This window comes from Lipotes vexillifer, unplaced genomic scaffold (assembly GCF_000442215.2).
Source record: "Lipotes vexillifer unplaced genomic scaffold, Lipotes_vexillifer_v1.1 scaffold1404, whole genome shotgun sequence".
NCBI lineage: Eukaryota > Metazoa > Chordata > Mammalia > Artiodactyla > Lipotidae > Lipotes > Lipotes vexillifer.
In genome coordinates this window covers 825,426-849,384 of record NW_006796463.1, presented here as the reverse complement: position 1 = coordinate 849,384, position 23,959 = coordinate 825,426, and the positions used below count along the sequence as shown (strand labels likewise).

The 23,959-nt window shown below is 33.8% G+C and overlaps 1 protein-coding gene across 1 annotated transcript in view; it reads left to right on the top strand.

Moving 5' to 3' along the window:
• Nucleotides 1–23,959, top strand: part of MGAT4C (MGAT4 family member C) — a 359,247-nt gene that overhangs the window by 40,528 nt on the left and 294,760 nt on the right. The window contains exon 2 of the mRNA XM_007468628.1: nt 23,086–23,146. The gene's annotated coding sequence lies outside the window, so the exon portion shown is untranslated. The remainder of the gene's footprint in view (nt 1–23,085; nt 23,147–23,959) is intronic.

Here is a 23,959-nt window from a genome sequence, read left to right as displayed (position 1 = left end):
AATCAACTGTCTAAAAGAGAGCAGATTACTGAGTAGAGCCATTGACAGGTATCTATACTGGCAGGGGAGCAGGTTGTGAGAAGCAGCAAGGACGAGGCCACAGGAAAAGGACGTAGCAGCTATAAATGTACACGGAGGCTGAGATTCTGTCCTACCCAGAGTGCTGGTCATTAAACAGGAAGCAAGTTCTATGCTAATCTGATTAATGTGGCTGACATCTTGATTATGCTGATATAGAAAGGAAATGAGAATCTGTAAATATTTGTTACACTTCACTGTAAATTGGATAAAGGAGAGCAATTAAGTAAATCTTATTCTCTTAAACGCAGAAGATTTTCACAGTTTATATTTGATTTCTTGCCCCTTCACATACTAGCTTGTAAATCTGGGCAAGATGTTTGATCTCCTTTAAGCTTCATCCTAAAATAATAATGATAGGGCAGACCATATTTTGTTCTCATGAGGATTAAGTGAAATAATATACGTGGCTTAGCACTTAGTATTGATATAATGTTTAGATTTAGTCTCATCATGATTTTTTATCCATTTACTATTTTAGGTGCTGAAGAGACAGACTTGATTAAGACAAAAATCTATGCCCTCATGGAACTTATCTTCTGCTGAATAAACTCATCATAACCATTACCTTATTTTAGCATTCATAACGATTTTCATCTCTGAAATTCTATATACAGTATTCCAAAGTACATAGAATTATTGCTTAGGCAATAATTCCACAAAGCAGAACAGTTCTGTTCTTTCTGTTAAAAACTGTTAAAACAGTCAGTCTTTTTAACTAAGAGAAAGAGAAGTTAGATAAAACAGCATTTCAGAAAATTGGTGAATTTCTTCAATTATTTTCAATGTATCCAATATCAGTGAAACCTTCTGCAGTGGCTCTATTTCTTAGCATTTTCTACTTTACAGGAAGAATGTGAATTGTGATGTAGATCAAGAATTATTAAACAGAACAGACAAACATATTCTAATGTTATAGCACATTAGTCAGTGTTATCACAAAAAAGGAAGAAAAATGAATCATGTAAGAAATAATTGTACTAGGTTTATTCATTTCTAGTCTTTGACCCATTCAACAATACCCAGGAAACCAACACATTTAGAAGTCACTGAGTAAAAGATTAGAATAATACTTGGCTGTGCTATTCCCTCCTACAAAATGCCCACTTTGAGCCCTCACACATTTTTATATGCAATGAATCAGTCATTTGTTTATGAATTTGCTTTGGGATGTTAGAGGAGTACATTTAATAAGAACTCCTTATGCTAAGTCAGGGAAAATGAAGTTCTGGATTAGAGAATACCAGAATGGGAAAAAGATACAATGACAGAGATAAGATCATTGAAAATTGTAGTAGGAATGAGCAAGCTTTAAATCAGGGTGGTTGAAAGTATAATTTTAATTAATTTTACCTATTTTAAACAAAAGGAAGCCCATTATTTCATATAGATTATATAGGTTACCCCTAGAATGCTTAAAGCAAACAATTTTTTCATTCCTTCATTCAGCGAATCTTTAATGCTAACTAGGTGCACTTACCATTCTAAGCAATCTTGCTTTTGAGTCACAAGATACCTGCTTATATTATTTACTACCGTTTATCTTAAAATGATGGGAGGATAAATCTGGTAAGAATATAGATATCTAAAAAGAGTAAATTATGTTTATTGTTTCTTTTAACAAAAACATTACACATTCATTGTAGAAAAATCTGAAAATAAAGGCTAAAGAGCAGAGGGAAATATATGAATTCTACCAATGTCAGTACGTTAAGGTTATATCCCTCCCTCCAATTTCTCTCTACGTAGATAGATGATAGATAGATACACACAATTATCTATCTATATACACGATTATATATATATATATATATATACACACACACAATTATGTATAGGTATAATGAGATCATATGGAAAATGTATGTAATTTGCTTTCTCACTTAAAGATAGATGCTATAGCTAATCCATGTTGAATGTAAATAATCATGCAACTCTATTTGGGCAAATGTGCCAAAAAAATGTTACTTCTCTAATTTAACTAACCTCTGCATTGTAGGGTTATGAAGTTTTTCCAGGTTTTCTTCAGTTTTAACAGTGCAGCAGTGAATATTCTTGTAGAAAAGCTTTGCTCAAATTCTTAATTAGCCTCTCAGGATGTTCACTTAGAAATAGAAATAATGAGTCAAATGGTACATACAAGTTTAAGACATTGGTTCAAATTGTTAATTTATATCCAGAAGATAAAATATAAATAATGAAAAAAGAGTATTTCCCAGAAATTTTGTCAACATTGTAAAATACCATTGTCAATATGACAGTGGAAATGATCTTGGACATGTGTGATAATTTGCAGCTTTTGAATCACTCTCAATATAGATCATCCTTTCATATTCGATGGGGTTGGTATCTCTCACCATCTGAAATATGTGTGTGTGTGCCACAGATAGATAATCACATTAACTATGCATGTCCTATTTATCCTTTTCCTGTTGGGTTAGTAAAGAGTTTCTTAAAGACTCATAAGCTATTTTATAGTTCTAAATTTGTGGTTATTTCTCCCATTTTTCTTATGACCCATTTTTGTTTCTATTCACTATGTGTAGTATGGCCTCTCCCATTTAGTCTTTCTACAAATATTTATTTAGATCCTAGTATATTTTGCAAATTGTTCTAGTCACAGGGAAATATGGCAGTGTACAGAAATATCTTCTTTCTAACTCAAAAAATTACATTAATATGAAATAAAATTCTGATTTATTTTTAAAATTATCATATACAAATTTAGGGGTAGGGGAATAATATAACGTGGAGATATAATTTTACTTTTCAAATTAATTACATAGTCATCTCAGAACAATTTCCTTTAATTTTAAATTTATTTGCAGTCATTTAATGAAAACTTTATAATAAATGAGGGTGTTCATTCACTTTTCATATTTTCCATTGATCTGCATTTATATCTCTCACTTCAAAACATCATACATTTTGTCTTTTTTTTTTTTTTTTTTTTTTGCGTTTTGCGGGCCTCTCACTGTTGTGGCCTCTCCCATTTGCGGAGCACAGGCTCCGGACGCGCAGGCTCAGTGGCCATGGCTCACGGGCCCAGCCGCTCCGCGGCATGTGGGATCTTCCCGAAACGGGGCACGACCCCGCGTCTCCTGCATCGGCAGGCGGACTCTCAAGCACTGCGCCACCAGGGAAGCCCTTGTCTTTTTTTAAATGTAACACTGCTAGAAGTATATTTATTGTTCTATCAGTAGAACGTATTCCAGAAATTTTAACATGTGATGTTCTCGTTGTTAATGTCAATCTTGATTTTCTTTTTGCTTCAAGATTTATGTGAGTTTGTTGCTGTTAATTTCCAGTTGTATTATTTAGCTTAAATTAAAAAAAATAAAATTTGAAAATAGAAATAGAAACAACTATATAAAGTTATACAAATATTCTGATTCTGTAGAGTGCCAAAATGATAGTTCAACAGAAATCTGTCAAATGTTAACTTATGTTTGTGCAAATTTCTCTTCCATCTCTGAAAATTCTAAAACTTTAGGAAACAGATTTACCAGGATAACTATAATGAAAATAGAGAAACCAACTTGAACCATTAAGACCAATTATGCTCAACCTAATACCAGTAGGCACCACACCTACTCAAATCTTGTTTTTCTGTCATGTTTTTATATTTTTGAGGTGGTATAAAAGGATTTTCCCTGCAGCTCAGTAAATGACAAAACAGCAATTTTGCATAGAATCTCCATGAAATTTCCCCATTGTGTCTCTATTATTAACTGTAGTAGTGAAGCAGCACACTGAATGCACTAGTCTTTTGTATTTCCTATTTCTGTGTCTCCATATGCAAGGCACTTGAAAAGGGGGCTTAGAAATATTAGTTTATTCTCTGAAATAAGACAGCACTCACTCTCTTCCTTATACTACTCATGAGAAATCATAACTGAATGACAAAAACAACACTTAAAAGAATTTATTTTAGCTGTAAGGGAGATATTCTGGCAGTAGGGAATTCTAAACATAGGAAACTATTGTCAAGATAACTGGATTATAATTCCTAGCACCAAAAAATACAATTGTTGTCCCCTTAGTTATCATGTCATAGAGATATTTGTTTACAAGTTCCAGTGCATCTTTATGAAGGTCTATGTTCAAAATGTTACTACACATAACACCAATGTCTTTGAATATCTATGCTTATGCAAATATGTATATATCTTTTGTGTGTGTTTATTTATGAATCCTTATATATAAGTGAAAGAATGACAGCAGTTATACAAGGGGTGAGACTGAGGAATTAGGATTATTTTGTTATTATAAGATACTTACACTACCCATGAATGGTATAGTTTAGAAATGGTTATTTGAAAGTGTACTTGGATTAGCTATAAATGTATATTGCAAACTCTAAGGCAACCACTTAAAAAAAAAAAGTAAAAAGAGACATATAGCCAGTTTGCTAAGAAAGGAATAGAATCATATAAAATGCTTAGCTAGAATCACAAAAGGCAGAAAAAGAGTGGAAGACAACAATAGGAACAAAGACAAGGGCAAAAACAAAATGATAAAGAATATGGTAGATATTAATCCAACTATATCAATAATCACTTTAGCCAATGGTCTAAATACACCACTTAAAAGACCAAGATTGTCAGAATGAATCAAAAATAAGACCCAAACATATGTTGTCAATAAGAAACCCACTTTAAATATAAAGACAAATATAGATTAAAAGTAAACGGGTGGACGGTCAGAATGGCCATCATCAAAAAATCTACAAACAGCAAATGCTGGAGAGGGTGTGGTGAAAAGGGAACCCTCCTGCACTGTTGGTGGGAATGTAAATTGATACAGCCACTATGGAGAACAGTATGGAGGTTCCTAAAAAACGAAAAATAGAACTACCATACAACCCAGCAATCCCACTGCTGGGCATATACCCTGAGAAAACCATAATTCAGAAAGAGTCATGTACCAAAATAAAGTATTTTTAAATTAAATTATGTACATTGTTTCTTATACATAATTCTATTGCACACTTAATAGGCTACATTATAGTACAAACATAACATTTTTATGCATTGTGAAACCAAAAAATTCATATCACTCACTTCATTGTAATATTTGCTTTATTATGGTGGTCTGCAATAGAACCTACAATATCCCTGAGGTATAATTGTAAACAATTATTGGAATGGCCAAAATCTAGTACACTGACAACACCAAATGCTAATAAGGATGTGGAGCAATAGGAACGTTCATTCATTGCTGATAGGGATGTAAAATGGTAGTCACTTTGGAAGACTGTCTGGTGGCTTCTTACAAAGTAAACATACTCTTGCCATGCAGTCTGGCAAATACACAGTAAATACTCCTTTGTATTTACTCAAATGAGTTGAAAATGTATGTTCACACAAAAGCATGTACATGGTTATTTATAGCAGCTTTATGCACAATTGCCAGAAACTTGGAAGCAACCAAAATGTCCTTCAGTAGATGAATGATAAATAAACTGCTGTACATCCAGACAATAGATTACTCAGCACTAAAAAAGAAATGAGCTATCAAGCCATGAAAAGATATAGAGGAATCTTAAATGCTTATTATTAAGTGAAAGAAGGTAATCTGAAAGGATTATATACTGTATGATTCCAACCATATGACATCATGGGAAAGGCAAAATTATGGAGACAGTAAAAGATTAGTGGTCATCAGGAATTGGGACTGTGTGGAATGAATAGGTGAAGTACAGAGGATTTGGGGGGCAGTGAAAATATTCTGCATGATACCATAATGATAGATATGTATCTACAACGTATCTATCAACACCAAGAGTGAATCCTAATAAACTGTGGACTTGGTGATGAACTGTGTCAATGTAAATTCATCAATTGTAGCAAACATACCACTCTGGTCAGAGATGTTGATAATAGGGGAGGCTATAAATGTGGGGGGGCAGGAGGCATTTGGGAAATCTCTGTACCTTCCCTTCAGTTTTTGCTATGAACCTAAAAATGCCTTAAAACAATAGTCTTAATTTTTAAAATGTTATCACATCTGCAGTGGAGGCTTTATTAATTCATGCCTACAATACTAAACTAGTTTTATTTTTAATATCCTTAATAATTATAGTTTCTACTATTACGAGTAGTAAGCCTTCACTAGTGTACCATGAAACAGAAAACTTCTCCACAAAATCTGAATGTGTGCTCCGTTTTCTTCTTGAAGGGCATGTGCATGGTGAAAAATGAGCTGTAGAGTCAGAAATGCCTCATTTCTAATCTCAGCTTGGTAACTTGCTTAACTGGGGTTAATTTCCTCATATATAAAAAATGGAATAAATAGTAAGATATCTGTAAAGAATGTAAAACATATAAAGCCAACCAAATATCTTCTTGCTAATAGTAAGTATATAATAAATGGCAACTGCTGTTGTTGCTGTTATTATTTAAAGTCATCAGAGAATATAATCCCCTTTAAGTGACTGTGGAGTCTCTGTTCTATTTATAGTGCTGTGGCTGGCACCTATTAGATATACAATAAAATCACATGAGTGCTAGATATATGATGTATAGTTACAAAATTATCCTTACCATATCATCATTTTCAGCACACTCTTCCAGAGATGATGTTCCTTCATCTGTGAGTTAAATTCAAATCCTTCGCATGAAATTTAAGCACTCTGTAATCTGGCTTCAACACGCTATTTATTCTTACTTTACACCACTGAAACCTGCACTAGATCCTAATGCAGCTCTCATTTTTTTCATATGTATTCTTTGCCATATCTTTTCTACCTTTTCCACAAAAAGCAGAATAATCTTGACATAGTTCCTCAATGGTAGGGTGATAGAGTTTTTTATTTTTATGTCATCACAACATAACAACAACAATGAAACCTACTAAAAACTCAAACTGAATTTGTTGAATGCATGAATAAAATTTACAACTATATAAACAAGTAGCTGTCAATGGAAGACTTCACTGAATAAATTAATAACAAGATTTTAAAAAGAAGGTCAGTGGAAGTGGGGCAGAAGGGAAGCAGAATAAGTAACTTTAATAGCTTTGATGTTGTTCAATAGTTATTATCCATAAAAGAAGCTTATTTATTGCCTCCCTCACTATGATTTCTCTCAGCTATTCAAATCTGCTCTACTATAGTTCATTAACTCCACGCACAATAGAGAACTCTTATCACTTCCAAAAATACTATTTTATTTGTGATGGCATTTCCACCTATAATCAATATTTAGTCTGAAAATACACAGAAACATTATACATTTGTTCTTTGATCTATATATGGGGAAGAAATAAAATAAAACAAAAATTCAACATGAAGTATATATAATAAGAATGGTATAGATTTAGTCTGGTCTGTTACACTTTCATGGTCTCCAGCACTGTACAATCATGATAAATGCTCACAATAGGATCAGTCCCAGACTGATGTTTGAATCCTTAAAGCTGAGTCAATTTTGTTAAACAAAGTTTAAAGTGTTGAACACATTTAGCTTAGAAATGTTACAGTGTAAATAAAAATGGTGTTGTAATCACACACATTCCAGATCTGCTTCCTCTTCAATCTTAGTACTATTAGTTACTAACATGAACAATGTTCTTAATATCTCTTGGCCTCAGACTTCTCATCATTTATAAAGGTATAATAAAGCATAGTGTTTAGTTTTACTGTGAATATTAAATGAGCTAACATATGAAAATACTGTTGACAGAAGTTATATAAATAATCATTGCCTTCTCTTGCCTTTTTGGTAATTTTATTAGGATAATTGGTTATTCATATCACATATGTGTATGTTTATGTGTATTTAATTTCATTTATAATTCAATAACTTCCAAAATGTAGTATGAGTTTGTTTAGTAATATAGATATTCCATCACTTAAACTGCATGTTTGTTGAGAATCTACAACATGCAAATTGATGTGTTGGCTGTGATAACTCTAGTAACAGAAGAAAAATTTGGTACTAAACACAAGGCAGAGGAAAAGCTATAATAAGAAATTACAGTTAATGCAAGCTATTGAAATTGAATGTAAAATCATCTGAAATAAATGGCAAGTCACAGTTTATCAGACATAATTGATTAAATGCAACACTCCATTGTCTAGCTCCTTTGTTTTGGATTGCCACTACGTAAGGAATTACCATTTACAAATATAAAATACTTCACGTAGACTTGGGCTGTCTATCCATAAAAACTTTTAGAGCAGAAATATGTGCTATTCTTTCAGTAGATGGACTGCATAATTCTTCATTTCTCTAATAATATACTAACAAGAAACTGCCATTGTTTTTTATTTATATCCTGTATATAATAGGTAAGAGTAGAATATGTGATTTTAAAGTATTAGTTTTGTTAGATATTAATTGCTTTTTTTCCCTTTAATAAGTAGGAGACATATTATAGGATTAAGATACTCCAGGGTGTGTTTTATTGATCCACTAATACATGATTTGGGTGGTTAAAGAACTTAGCCTTTAGGTTTGTAGCTCATAATGTACCCTAGGCATGAATAAATGGAATAATAAAATGTACCCTGGAGTGTCTTGGTGTCATATTAAAAATAATAAAACACATGAACTGATATATTCTGAATTCAAAAAAAGAAGAGGTTAGCTATGCAAACATTCAGTACTCTGAATTGAATTAAATTGACACTTTGTAAAAGCCTAACAATATGGTTACTGTACATAAAATTTTATTCTACTCATTATATTTTGGTAAATTTGTTTTCTAAAAATCATTTAATGGACTTGAAACAAAATCTTATGTATATTTGAAAAGCCCAAAGGCAAACATTGAATACTTAAGTTCAGAGGTATTCTACAGAAACATTCTTAACATCTCTGCTTTCCAAAAGAATGTTTCTTTCATGATTTATTATATTAAGTTCTAGGTCTTGTTCTCAACTCTGGGTTAATTTATTTTTATTTAATTCACTTTAAACTGTATTGCATACTTTCAACATGACAAAAAGTAGGCCAGGAACTGTGCCAAGTACCGAGGATGTAAAGATGAATAAAATACATTCCTCACCTTTAATTATTCACAGTCAAGTAGAGGAAAACGATGTGTAAGTAATTTCATACAAAGAGAAAAGTGCTATAATTCAGAGTCCTGTCTAATTCTACCTTCAGAATAGAGAGGAAGGCTTCATGAACAGCACATTATAAAAACATACTTAAAGGATTTAAAAACAAGGGAAAAGGCAGCATGATTGCTGATGAGGTGTCACCATCACCAAATGAGAAATATTCTGTGACCTGCTCAGAGTTTTGGATTTCTCCCTAAAGGCAACAGAAGACTACCAAATGCTTCTGTTGTTGTTTTATTTATTTTTTTACCAAGGGAATCATAAGAGCAAATTTATCTTTCAGAAACCTCCCTCCAGCAGCAGTATGGAAGATTGACTGTCCTGGAGTGAGGTAATTACCAAAGTTTAAGTGAGAGATGGTGAGGGACCAGAGAGAGTGGGAAGGAAATGAAAGAATGTGAGAGAAACGTCTGAGTTAAAGCTTTCCCCCTTCATAATGACACGAGTGGACAGGGAGTCTTAGTGACTATAAAGATTTAGGATGTGGAGGTAAAGGGCAGGAAGGAAAGGAAGCAGACTTCTGGAACATTTATTCCTCTTTAACTGGAGCAGTAACTAATACTAGCCCAAGGGGAGTAAGCACCTTTAGAAATTTTATTAATCTTGAAAGTCTCAGTGTAAATTTTATTTCCTACAGGAAATGTTTCCTAAGACAGCTGCTCTAAGATCCTAGTGTGTGTGTGTGTGTGTGTGTGTGTCTTTCTTTCTCTCTCACACACACAACTTTGCATAATTTTGTGAAGGCAGTTTGACACGCTATTGAAAGGGACTGCCCTCCCACAATAAAGTAGTAAAGTTTGAGGAAACAGGAAACCTGTCTTATTTATCTTAGTATTTCTAGGACTTAGCACAATGCATTTAGTGCTAGGATATAATCATAGGATATAGTCAATACTACTGAAATAAATGTACCTGGGGAATTATGCATGCATATTGACTCAGAGAACTTTTGGAGATTAAACAGAAAAAACAAAACAAAACAAAACAAAACAAAAACAAGCAGCAAAACAAATACTGAGGAGCAGTAGAGCTTCTTTACTGAGTGATGAGAATCATAGATATTTTGCCCTCAGAACTCTACGCTGCCTGTATATCTAGTCAAGTTGCTTCCTTTGTTAGCCATCTATTCTTTTCCATTACTTTCTAAAGAAGATTCACCTCCCTTAGTAGAAACACAGTCATTCAAGATCTGGTAACTGCTTACATCTGGAAGCTCATTGAACTCATCACTAGACAAGTTTTCACATATAACATATGGTTTAATTATATTAGTTTAATTATACTAAATGCTTGCATTTTTCTTACCCATCATAGTTACTCTCTCCTTGATGTTTTGTACATGTTGCTTTCTCAAGTTGAAAATTTCTATTTATCTTTCAAGTCTGAGTTCAAGTTATCACCCCCTGGTGGAAGACTTTCCTGTTACTACCTGTCTGAATGAAATGTTCTGCTTTTTGTTCTTTTTGTTTTGGTCATTATTCTAACATCTAATACACTATATCATTACCCCCTCACTTTTGACCGTAAAGTGCACCTCACTTATAGCTCAGTAAATGTTACAAAGTTGACACTCAATAATCACTTTTGAATAAATGGGAAACTGTTTCTTATTGATGCCCTGATTCAACTGATTTCTAATAAAGCAGTAATTTATGCTACTCCTGTTTTCTAAAAATGAAATAGTAAATACAAAAGAATAGTGCACTAAAAAAAATTTGAGTTAGGACACAAAAATTAGAAGAGGAAGAAGCAGCTATTAAGGATCCAGAATGATACTGATTAGCAATCTAGTCCAGCCAAGATCAGGGAAAATAGTACTAAATCTATGTTCACAAAGTGAATTAAATACCATAAAAGAATCTAAAAGATGAAGAGTCTATTGCAGTTTAAAAAGAGATAGCTCTTTAAATTCAACAGCAGGCATTTGTATTAATTTTTCAAATCAGCAAGAAAAAATGCATTACATAAGATGAGACTACAGAAATTCATAAAACACTCTATTTTATACTTTGTCAGTGTTCTGGAAAAGGGTAATATGTGACTTTATTTTATGTAAGGTGAATTCCAAAGGAACATGGAAATCATCAACTTATAATTATAGCAGAAAGGAGAAAGGAAGTGTTTGTTCTTAGAACCATATGTAATTCTTGTCCTGTTAACATGTTGCTCTGATTCAATATGTATTGTACCACCCACTGTTGCCACAAATACTTGACAATATTGGACAAACTACCTTAAACTAAATAGTAAATTGTTGAATGTAAAAGAAGAAATGAAAGGGAAATTTGCAGGTGTCATAAACAGAGAAGGAACTTGTGGCTAGTACAGTAACCTTTTGAACTGATACAGTTGAAGCTGGTAGCCAGGTATGATACCACAGTCAGACGTACTTCCTGAATGAGCTGGGCTTTTAAAGTCCAGAATAGAATGGAGAAAGGGGCTTGTGATGGAGAGGATCTTGTAAGTGTACCACAGGAAAGAAGCAAGAAAGTTTAACTCTCCTCAGGGATCTTTCTAGGAAAAACAAATATGCTGTGAAAACCTGGCAACAAAAGTTCAGAACATTTTCTGGACACAGAGTTCTAATTTACATATATATATAATATATACATATCTATCTATATATAGATATAGATATAGATATAGATATACACACACACACATATGTAAATTACATACATATACTATAGCCAACAGATCAACAGCAAAAATAACAATGAAATGAATAACAACAATGACAAACTGGTCTTCATTTAGTGAAACCCCTGAAATTCAGGAGAGAAACAAATGCAAAATGAATCTGAAGAGGACCACTGCTGTATCCCCCAAGTTCATGCAACTATATAACACTATGAAAGATTCACAACAAAAATGTCCAAATCCAAAGGTAGAATGAGATTAAAGCATAAATGAAGAAGGACTATACCCTCTAAAATCATAGACCAGTTTGAAAGAGACTATGAAATCAGGAAACATAAAATGGTTAAAGAAATAAAAGGAAAACTAAAACCCACATAAAATGACAGAACAATTTGGTTTGGAGAGAAAGGAACACATCTGAAAAACAATCAACTAGAACTTTCAGCAAAGATATATATAGTCAATAAAATAAAACCTTAATTAATAGGTTAAACAGCAGATTAGACACATCTAAATAGAATATTTAAATGTAATTCAGATTTTAGAGAATTTAAAAGATTCAGCATAGAGGACAGAAAAATATAGGGAAAAACTGTTAGGAAATACAGAAAATAGAATTAGAAGTGCCAACGTTTAAGTAAAGGAATTTCCAAAAAGAGATAATGTGTGAGAAGCAATATTTAACGTTATAATTACAGGGTTCCCCAGGATGGATAAAAGTCATAAATTCTCAGGTTGAGGAATCAAATATTGTCCTGACCAGAAAACAAAGACAATAGAGCCACATCTAAACAAATTATAATAAAACTGAAAAACATGTAAAATAAGAGAAAATTAAAGAGAAATTATATATTATTTTAAAAGGTATTAGAATTTTAACAACAGCTGACTTCTCATTAAATAGAATCCTTAAAACCCAGTATCTCCAAATGTCTGAAGGAAAGTGACTCTGGAATTCTGTATCAAGAAGACAGTGGAGAAGAGAGAAGTTCTCTTTCCTTTGGTAGTTTACTGACTAGTGGAAGGGAGTTAAGAGCACACAGTGTTCTTCCCAGCTAAAGCTAAGCTCAGTGAAGATGGGAATATATTTGTCTATTTTTTGTGCCCTTGTATCCACTACATGTGCCTTATTGGTATTTGATTCTCAGAAATAAGTATTGAAGAGAAGAAGAGGAAAAAAGAAGAGAGTGAGGTCAAAATATTTTCAAGAAAAGGTCTAAAAATTATAACAAGATCCTCATTTAAAAGCCATGTAAATTTGTACTTTACTTGGAAATAATTAACCCAGAAAGACAAAGATGAACACAAAGCAATGGTAAGCAAATAAATTAGTAAACACTTTGGCTACAAAATAAGAAAAAAAGCAACAACCAAAACAACCATACTGATTAATAGCAGGACATTTATAAGCAAGGTGTCACTTTAATACCAACCTATATGAAAGATGTGGTTCTTCTGGTTCTTTGGTTCTTGGAATGTGCTAGAGCAGGGAGAGATAACGAAGTAACTTTAGATTTAGTTGAATACAATTTGCAAATTGCCAAATTTGCTAAAGTAATAGAGAATATATAACTCCCAAGTCAACAAAGAGAAAACAGAATGTGGAGATGGAGGATGGTGACTACATGGTGACCACACACAAGTAGACCCCAGACTGGTTGGGACCAGAAGGTTGAGATTCTGGAGATATCACCCTGATACCTCACCACCAACCAATCAGAAGAAAGTCACACACCCTGCAGCCCTCAAGACCTCACCATAAATTTTTCCTTTAAAAACTCTTCTCTGGAAGCCATCAAGGAGTTTCGGTCTTTTGAGCATGAGCAACCCTTATTCCTTGCTTGATGTCCTGCAATAAAACTTTCTGTGTCCCAAACTCTGATGTTTCAGTTTGTTCATCCTCACTGTGTGTCAGGCACACAAACTTGGGTTTGACAACAAGATGGCTATTATCAAAAAGTCAAAAGATAATAAGTGTTGACAAGGTAAGGAAAAAAGGAAATCTTTGTGCGCTGTTGGTGGGAATGTAAGTTGGTATAGTCATTATGAAAAAGTATTAAAATTCCTTAGGAAATTAAAAATAGAGCTAGCATATGATTCAGAAATTCTACTTCTGAGTATATATCCCAAAGATACAAAACCATTCTCTTGAAAAGATACCTATACTTCCATGTTGATTGTAATATGATTCACAATATCCAGTACATGGAAACAATCTGTGTCCATCAACAAATGAATAAAGAAAAATGTGATATGTGTGTGCATGTGTGCATGTGTGTGTGCACACACACAATGAAACGGGACATAATATACGATAAAATATTACTCAGCCTTAAAAAAGTAGGAAATCCTGTCATTTGCAGCAACATATATAAACCTAGAGGACATTTGACAAGTAAAATAAGCTAGGCACAAAAAGACAAATACTGTATAATTTCACTTATATGTGGAAGCTAAAAACATCAAACCCATACAAATAGAATGGTGGTTACAAGGAAATGGGGATCATAGGGAGATATTAGTCAAAAGGTACAAATTTTCCATTAAGCAGCATGAATAAGTTCTGGAGATCTAATGTACCAAGTGGTAACCACAGTTAACAATACTGTTTTTGTTTACCTAAAATTTGCTAAGAGAGTAGATCTTAAATGTTCTCATCACAAAAAGAAAAAAATAACTATGTGAGTTTATGGATATGTTAATTAGCTTGATTGTGGTAATCATTTAACAATGCATATGTACATCAAAACATCACACTGGAAATCTTAAATATATGCTGCTTTTTGTCAGTTATACCTCAATAAAGCAGGGGGGGGATAAAGGAAACTTATGGTTAGTCACAAACTTAAGGTCGGTTCTTAACTTTTTTTTAAATGAGTATATTACATTACCTTGAATGTATGTGTGGGAATTATGTTAGTATGTCTGAAATATTTTGTGTTAAATTTTTCAAAAGAAAAAATGAATGCCTGAGGTTATGATGCATAAGTAATGGAATATTTCTTCAATGATTTCATTAGTATTCTCCTTAGGAATTTTTATAGGACATACACAAGCTGAAAGATATGTATGCACCTGTAAATAGTCCCAGTAGTCACAAACTAAATAGAAGTAAGCTGTTATTTGATAGCCAAAGATGTCACATAACTAATCCAGTGGACAGCAGCCTTCTTTTGGGAAATCTTATGTTTGGTACTTTAGAACTCATCCCACCATCACCCTTACACAGACACACACACTGAGGAAAGAGACAGCTTTATTGCTGGCTATTTAACACTTAAAAGAGGTGACATTTTTCTCAATTAAATCCTTTGTATTTTAGGGATTTTTAAACACACCTGTGTAGTCTCTATTCAATGTGTATAAGGTACAATCAATTGGAACCTGTCTGATATTTCTAAAGTGCTAACAAGAAATAGTAGAGAAAAATTAATTTTATTTAACTCTATATTTTAACAATGTTTGGCAAAAATTTTTAAAGTCTACTTTTCAGAAGTCAGTTCATTTTGGGGTAGTGGGGGCAGGCATAGGTAAGCTTTTTTCTTCAGAATAGCAAAACTCTCAAGGAGTAAAAAAAAAAAAGTAGTCTTTTAATTCTTCAGGACCTTACCTTATCAATTAAAAAGAAATTCTCTTTTGAGAATCAAAATAAGTTTAAAATAAAACTCTAAAATGAGTTTAAAAGTAAGAGTACAAATATAATTTCATTTCAAATTATATTCACTTCTATTCTTTGAACAGAACAACAACTTCTCGTTTAGTGAGAGAACCTATATCCTTAAATGGTTATTTCCTTGACTTTTACCCTATCTATTTGATTTTCATGAAGAGATTTTCTTTGAAATGCAGGCTATCTTTGGGGAAAAGAGGGAATAGGGGATAAATTAGGGAATCTAATTCTGTTTTCAGCATAGAACAAGTAACAGGAAAGTTTAGCAAAGGAGCAGAATGAAGAAATGTTAGAGCTGCCAAACTTCTCCCAATTCAGGTCATCACTGCATGGATTCCTTGTTTGGTGTAAAAAGAAGAGGACATGTGGAAATGGGGGGGGGGAAGGGGAGAGTGGGATGAATTGGGAGGTTAGGATTGACATACATACACTACCTTGTGTAAAATAGATAGCTAGTGGGAACTTGCTGTATAGCACAGGGAGCTGAGCTCGGTGCTCTGTGACGACTTAGATGGGTAGGATTGGGGAGAGTTAGGGGGGAGGTCCAAGAGGGAGGAGATATATGTATACATATAGCAGATTCACTTCATTGTACAGCAGAAACTAATACAACATTGTAAAGGAACTGTACTCCAATTTAAAAAAAGAATAACCAAAACAGCAAGCATTCAACTCAAATGTAAGCACGCAGACACATAAAAAACACATTCAAAAGACAAAGAATGCCTTCCTTCAGCTATGGCTTAGCTTCAGTAGCTTTAACATTAAGGAATAATGGAATGAAGCTTCATTAGAGTTGAAATGAGGGTAGTGAAGGACTGGAGATAAGATGTTGAAGTTTCATCAGGTTGCTGATGGGGATGTATTTGAAAGTAGACAGATTATAAGAGAAAATCTTGCATCTTCATGTATATAACTGGGATGCACTTGAAGTTTGTCTTTGTGCTTGCCATTATAAATTCACAGTTCTTAATATTTCAAACCATGAGTCCAGTTTTAATCCTGAGGTTCCCTTTTTTACTGTTTTGGCTCAGTAAGTTTAAAGGAAAATATGTAATAAAAATTATTTTGCCAAGACTTACTTCCTTCAGTAAAAACAAACCAAAACAAACACAGTTTTATGATGCAAAATGCTTAAAAAGTTAAAAATGGATACTTTTCATAAGAGAAAAGAAAAATTGTTTATATTTCTTTCATTTACCTTACTAATGGATCATTTCATTGTTTAAGGTGGCAATAGAATTATCTGTATATCCACATTTCAGTTTCAGTTTTGAAAGGCGTTTCCAATAAGATATAAGCTGAAGTTTAGGTCAGTTTCTAGAATAGCTCTTTTTAAGAGTCCTACTAAAGCTAGTATATGTGTGTTTTTGCATTCTTCCCTCCCTATTTTCTGCTTCCTGAAACTTGTAAAGGCTGGAATTGAGGTAACAAGATTCCAAATGCCTTAAAGGTGGAAGTCATTTGCTTAGAGTGGAAAATCAGAAGGGCTTCTGGGTCTTTGATGACCACAAAGCTGCCAAAGCACCCTGGACTTCTCATCTCAATCTCATTTGAGCCATCTATCTATCTGTCTATCTATCTATCTATCTATCATCTATGTATCTATCTATCTGTCTGTCTGTATTTGTTATTATTTGTGCTGTTTGCATTTGGACCTCATCTAACTTATGGAAACAGTCATGATGATAAGGACAGCACTGAACATGGTACACTGTTTGCATTAACCTTTCTTTTGTAATTTCAGTCGATAGTTTTCATTTGCTGATTCCTATGAATCACTCGCTCCAAGTGCATGGTTTCCTGCCCATTCTCCATCATTTATTCATCAAGTATTTATTGAGTCTGGCATTGCTTTAAGTGCTGCGGATAGCAGCAGAAGAAAAAATTTTCCTCTACCCTCTAAGGTGTAGTACTGGGACTTTCTAATTGAACTGACAGAAAAACAGGTTAAAAGGATAAAAGGCATATGTTCGTTTATTTTATTTTTACATGAATGTAGGCTCCATAGAAAAGAAGTGAACCGCCAAGAAGTGGTTAGACTTGGAAGCTTATATTTTTAACAAAGGACAATAACTTATGGACTAGACAAAGAAAGGGAAATTTGGGCTTCTAGGAGGGTAAATATTATGGGGAAACTAATGGAAAGTAAAGTCTATTTTTGTAAGCTTTTTTGTTTGTTTTGTGGGTTTGTGTTTGTTTGTTTGTTTTGGTGAAGACTTAATGTTGATTCTCCATCTTCTTTAAGGCCATAAAATCTCCCAGAGAAAGGATTTAGGGCAGTCCTCATTTCTCTGAAGTTTCTGCTTTTAGTCACATAAGGGAATTCCTGAGAAGGCTTCTTTCTGAATCTGTTGATTCTCAATTACCTTCAGCTCAAAGTAATCCATATTCGAAAGTGGCATATGTTGGGGTGGTATATTCTGATTTCCTACAGGATATATTATAATATAAAAGCAAACAGGGCCTCTGCTCTTTGTGGGACCTAAAACTGGTAATCATTTTACCAACAATAATAGAAACACATGTAAAATGGAATCTGTGACACTTGCTAGGAAAGAGAGATACTCATTACCATCAGATAGTGTCAAAGGAGGTGGGGAGTGTAGCAGGGCCAGGAGTGAGACAGCAGGTACACTTCTCTCAACTAAAAAAGGAATGTCTTTAGCAAAGAATAATTATCATTCCTAAAAGTAGGCACCATAAATCTCTTAAAGGATATTCTAAAATGGGGTAGAAAGTGGACAAACAAACATGTGAGATAGATCTGGTAATGTAAGATTTAGGTGAAGATTATAGCAGCAAAGGAACGGTGGAACCCTTGTGTGTTTGAGGAAAACAAAAACTATTATGCCAGGAGTATCTTGGATAATGGCATGTACTGTGTGTGTGTGTGTGTGTGTGTGTGTGTGTGTGTGTGTGGTGTGTGTATACACAGCAGGAAAGAATATAATCAGAGAGGCCATGGGGAGGAGTCTGAATTTTAGATTTTTATTTAAGTATAATAGAAATCCATCAGAATGTTGCTGATTGCAGATTTATTTGAGATGGATAAACATATTTTTATATATGTTTAGCAAAATACAAGGGCATTTAGGAAATGGAGTAATCATATCTAGTTAATTATATTTAGTTGGGAGGAAAGGGAAAAATAAGTACCAATACAGATTTTCCTGTAAAGTAGTCTATGTTTGGTTATCAAGGAGACAAATATCCAATTCATTCAATAAAATCTATCTGATATATCCTTTCCTTTTTTAAGTTACTCTAATTTTATCCTCTTTGTGCTTTCTACTTTGTTAAAATAGTGTTTTATCCTATTGCCCCAAAGTTCTTTGTTTGATTCCTTAATATCCTCTTAGATTATAGTACCGCTTGCTAAGCTCCAGGTACTCTAAAAACTACTCTGTTATAGCACTTTTCACTCAGGGGTTAAGGATACAAGTTTTGGATCCAGACTATGTGGTTTGAATCTGTACTTCTCCATATGCTGTGTGAATTGGGCAAATTTCTGAACTTCTATGTGCTCCAATTTTTCCATGTGTAAAATGAGAATGACAATACTGTCTATAAGGTTGTTATTAGGATTAAATGAGTTAATACATGTAAGTAGCAAAAAGCAGCATCTGACAAATATGCTAAAATACATATTAACTCTTTCTCTTATGATTACTATTGCATTATATATTGGAGATGACATCCATTCAACTGATTTGTGTGATTAAACAAAACTCCCCTTATAAAATATACCAACTGATGATCACAGAGACATCTACTACATAGTTTATCATCCAAGCAGAGATTACAGCATTCACTTTTCAACTTTAAAAGCATTCTTCTAACTAATCAGAATGCTATTTCAAAATGTAAACTTGATAATAGTCCTCCATTTTTAATGAAGTCAGTTTTATTATCTGACTGACCCACTGTTTTTCTTTCTAGTGTAATGTAGGTCTTGTTTTAAACTTGGTTCAGGCATACAGATGGCCAACAGGCATATGAAAAGATACTCCACATTGCTAAGTATTAGGGAAATGCAAATCAGAATTACAATCAGGTATTACCTCATACCAGTCAGAATGGCCATCATCAAAAAATCCACAAACAATAAATGCTGGAGAAGGTGTGGAGAAAAGGGCACCCTCATGCATTGTTGGTGGGAATGTAAATTGATACATCCACCATGGAGAGTAGTATGGAGGTTCCTTAAAAAACTAAAAGTAGAACTACCATATGACCCAGAAATCACACTACTGGGCATATACCCAGAGGAAACCATAATTCAAAAAGACACATGCACCCCAATGTTCATTGCAGCACTGTTTACAATAGCCAGGACAAGGAAGCAACCAAAATGTCCATCAACAGAGGAATGGATAAAGAAGATGTGGTGCATATATACAATGGAATATTACTCAGCCATACAAGGAACGAAATTGGGTCATTTGTAGAGACGTGGATGGACCTAGAGACTGTCACACAGAGTGAAGTAAGTCAGAAAGAGAAAAACAAATATCATGTATTAATGCATACATGTGGAATCCGAAAAAAATGGTACAGCTGATCGTATTTACAAAGCAGAGATAGAGACACAGACGTAGAGAACAAACATATGGATACCAAGGGGGAAAGGGGGGTTGGGATGAATTAGGAGATTGGGATTGACATGTATACACTACTGTGTATACACATATATACACTATGTATAAAATAGATAACTAATGAGAACCTACTGTATAGCACAGGGAACTCTACTCAATACTCTGTGGTGACCTAAATGGGAAGGAAATCCAAAACAGAAGGGATATATGTAAACGTATTGCTGATTCACCTTGCTATACAGTAGAAACTAACACAATATTGTAAAGCAACTATACTCCAGTAAAAAATTTTTTAAAAACATGCTTCAACAGTTTCTCTTTTCTTCAGAAAATTCACTGTGACCCTTGTGTGACCCCCTCATCACTGATATCATCATAGATTACTTTCTATCATTGTCTCCGTCATCATCATATCACCATCATCACCATCAATCATTTTCATGTCCTAAGGCTTGTGCTGAATATTTTATGTGGAATTTTCCTTTTAATCCTCACAAAATCTCATGAAGTGAGTATTTTTATTCTTCTCATTTATGAAACGGGGAAACTGAGGCTAAGAGAATTTAGACTACTTTCCTAATTCATACAACTTGTGAGAGATAGAGCCAGATTTCAAAGCCTGATTGTCTGACACCACAGCCCTTGGCATTGAACTTAAGTTATATCACCTCCCCTGTAAACATGTTCGTTAAAAGAAAAGTGAACAACTATATGATTAAGTGCCTTTTCTTATCTCCTTTCTTTTACATCTCAGCCCCATTTCCTGCCACTCCCCCACATCACTGTGTACAGTCCAGCCATTTCGATCTTATTTTCTTTGCACTGAAATGTTTATTTTGTCTCTAAGCTTTCACACATGCTGAACCCTCTTCCTGGAGCATTTTCCCTTGTCCACCTTCTCTGGATGATACCTCATCATGTGAAGTGATAGATTCAATCACACTTATTCTTTTATACTTTTTATCATCTGCTCCACTTTTATTTGGTGCCCCATTCTGTTCTTACAGTCATAGTATTGATCACCTTCTATTTTAAATGTCAATTTGCATGTCTCTGTCTCCCAACTAGACCATAGGTTCTGTTAAGGCAAGTACAGTGTCTGCCTTCTCTACCACTGAATTACTAGTGTGTTGGCACATAATGAATACTTGAGAACATAAAGGAACCTTGCATCACATGGAGCTAAACAGTTAAGGAAGACTTTATTCAAGACTATTGCAAAAGGCGGGAGATATTGAACTTAACTCTGCTGAAATATATAATGGGAAATTTTTAAAAGCTGAACTGATCTGGTCAAAAAATACTAGAAGATGAGGACTTCCCTGGTGGTGCATTGGTTAAGAATCTGCCTGACAATGCAGGGGACAGCGGTTTGAGCCCTGGTCCGGGAAGATCCCACATGTCACAGAGCAACTAAGCCCGTGCGCCACAACTACTGAGCCTGCACTCTAGAGCCTGTGGGCCACAACTACTGAAGCCCATGCGCCTACAGCCCATGCTCCACAATGAGAAAAGCCACTGCAATGAGAAGCCCGCGCACCACAATAGAGAGTGGCCCCGCTCACCACAACTAGAGAAGCAACGCGGGCAGCAACGAAGACCCAGTGCAGCCAAAATTAAATTAATTAAGTAATTAAAAAATAATAATACTAGAAGATGTTAGGAGGAAGTTAGTCAATGTGATGAGGTCATTTGGGTTTGTTAATAGTGCCTATTATTAGGCTTGGACCCTCACCTAGAGGCTAGGAGATAGAGACACTATTTTTCTTGATGATTACATCTCAAAAGGGTGGCTCCCAAGTCCTTGAGAAAGACATTCCTGTGCTGTGAAACTGGCAAGAGGTTGGGAAAAGATTTATATCTCAAAGGGCCAGAAAAATAATTCATAATTGCAAGTTTAAAGTAAATGCTCTGAGAAAAGGGAGGTCAGAGGCCTAAAATCAGAAGAAACCTATGTAAAGTTTAGTCAAGCCTAGGGGAATTGTAAGGCCATCTTAGTCAAGATCTATTTGTTAAATAAATGGATAATTAACCAGAAAATTTGAACACTCCATTATACAGTGAATAAAGTTTGACATGTAGTAATTAAGGACTTTTATATGACTTTTTATTTATAGAATTTAAATACACACATGACATTTGGCTTTTTAAATATTCAAACTAATTGTTCTGATTACATTTGCATATTTTTCTAATTCATAAAAATAAACTAACATTATTATAATATGGTACTTCACAAGTAGGTTAATGTTTTAATTGAACATTTTAGTTCTCAAATACTGAAGCTTCCAAGAAATTATTGACGATGTTAAAGTGCATTGTAAATAATAACTCAATATAAACATAGTAACAGGATAGAGCAAAAATAATTTTATTGCGTGCTAACTGAAGTTCTTGCATATTTTAAATGGTGTTTAATATTGCTTCAATTATTGTGGCTGTAATGGACATACATCTAATCTAATTAAACCTGTGTAATTTCAAAGAAGGTAAACTTAGTAGCTACATGAATATTACATTAATATTCCCCAAAGTGTCATTGAATATGGTATTGGTAATGTTTTCAAAGTATTTTTGCTTTCATTTTTTGTACATTAAGAATTTTATGAATCACCTCAAATATAGGACAGCAGTTAATTTAGCTAAATCTATCATAAGAATTTATCATTCTTTAAATTATATGGTTTACTTTTTTTTCCTTTCCAGCATCACCCTTGTCTCTCCCAATTCCAGAAGCCCAACTATGTACATGTTTATGGAGGTTAATCCTGGACCTGAATTTCATTAACTGACCATAGCCATAGTTGAGTTTCTACAGTAATGAGTTCACTGTGCAGAAATTTTGCAAAGATATGGGGGAAAGAGGAGGGGTAAATATTATCTACATTTGAAAGGACCAAATTTACAAATCAGTACTCTTTTAAAGCAATTTTTTTTCTCCTTGACTAACTAGGAGTTTATTTGCATGCATTCTAAGTGTCAGTGCATGGGAAACTTAAGACTTTTGTCATTTTGATTTAACACAGACTCACCCAGAAAGCACAACCCTGATTTTTCATGAGAAGGACCATCTATGGAACCTAAAACGTGAGTACTATTTATTTTGTGCTACTGAATTCTGCTATGCTATATAACTGACCTTGTGATAAGACGTGGCCTTTATTAAGATATATAATGAAAGTCTTGATTAAGTTTAAGTGTAGACCATAAAAAGTGCAGAAAGTAAGAATTGATATGTCTGTTCTATTGTTCAGTTTAAAGAATTCTAGTAGTTAGTAGATACTTAACTTTGAAGAAGATAATATAACCGTGCTATTCACTGATACTTAGTTTAAAGCAGATAGCTTTATATACTTTTCATATTCCAATTTATTTATGGTTGATAAAATTTATAAAATAATCCCTTACAAATAAACATTTCCTATGCTATTTTGTGCATAATTTATTTTTTCATTTTTTCTATGATCAATATCTCTGAGTACTTAGAGCCTATATTTATTGTCTCAGTTTTTCTCTGAGTTTTTTTTCAAATGGAGTAAGTAGTCGGTTAAAGATAAAAGATTGGTGCACCTTCCTTGTTCTGTCACAGATCCGTCTTTCTATTACTTACTAATTGTTGGCATCTCTTCTCCCTGTTTGGCTTCTGATAAGTTGTCTTTGATAACATGCTGTTTTGTTCTTGAACTTTGCCATGGCTACAACTGTGGGGTATCAGAACTGTCAAAAATAAAAGTAAAAGAGCAAGAGGCACAGAGCTTATGAAACTTAGAGAAGACATAAAGCCTGGTATCAACTGATGAATTTTCCACTGGCAGGTAGTTTTCAGTTTATCCCATTTGTTGTCACAGTACACAGTACCTGAAATAATAAGGGAATTTTTTCCCCCAATAATGGACTATC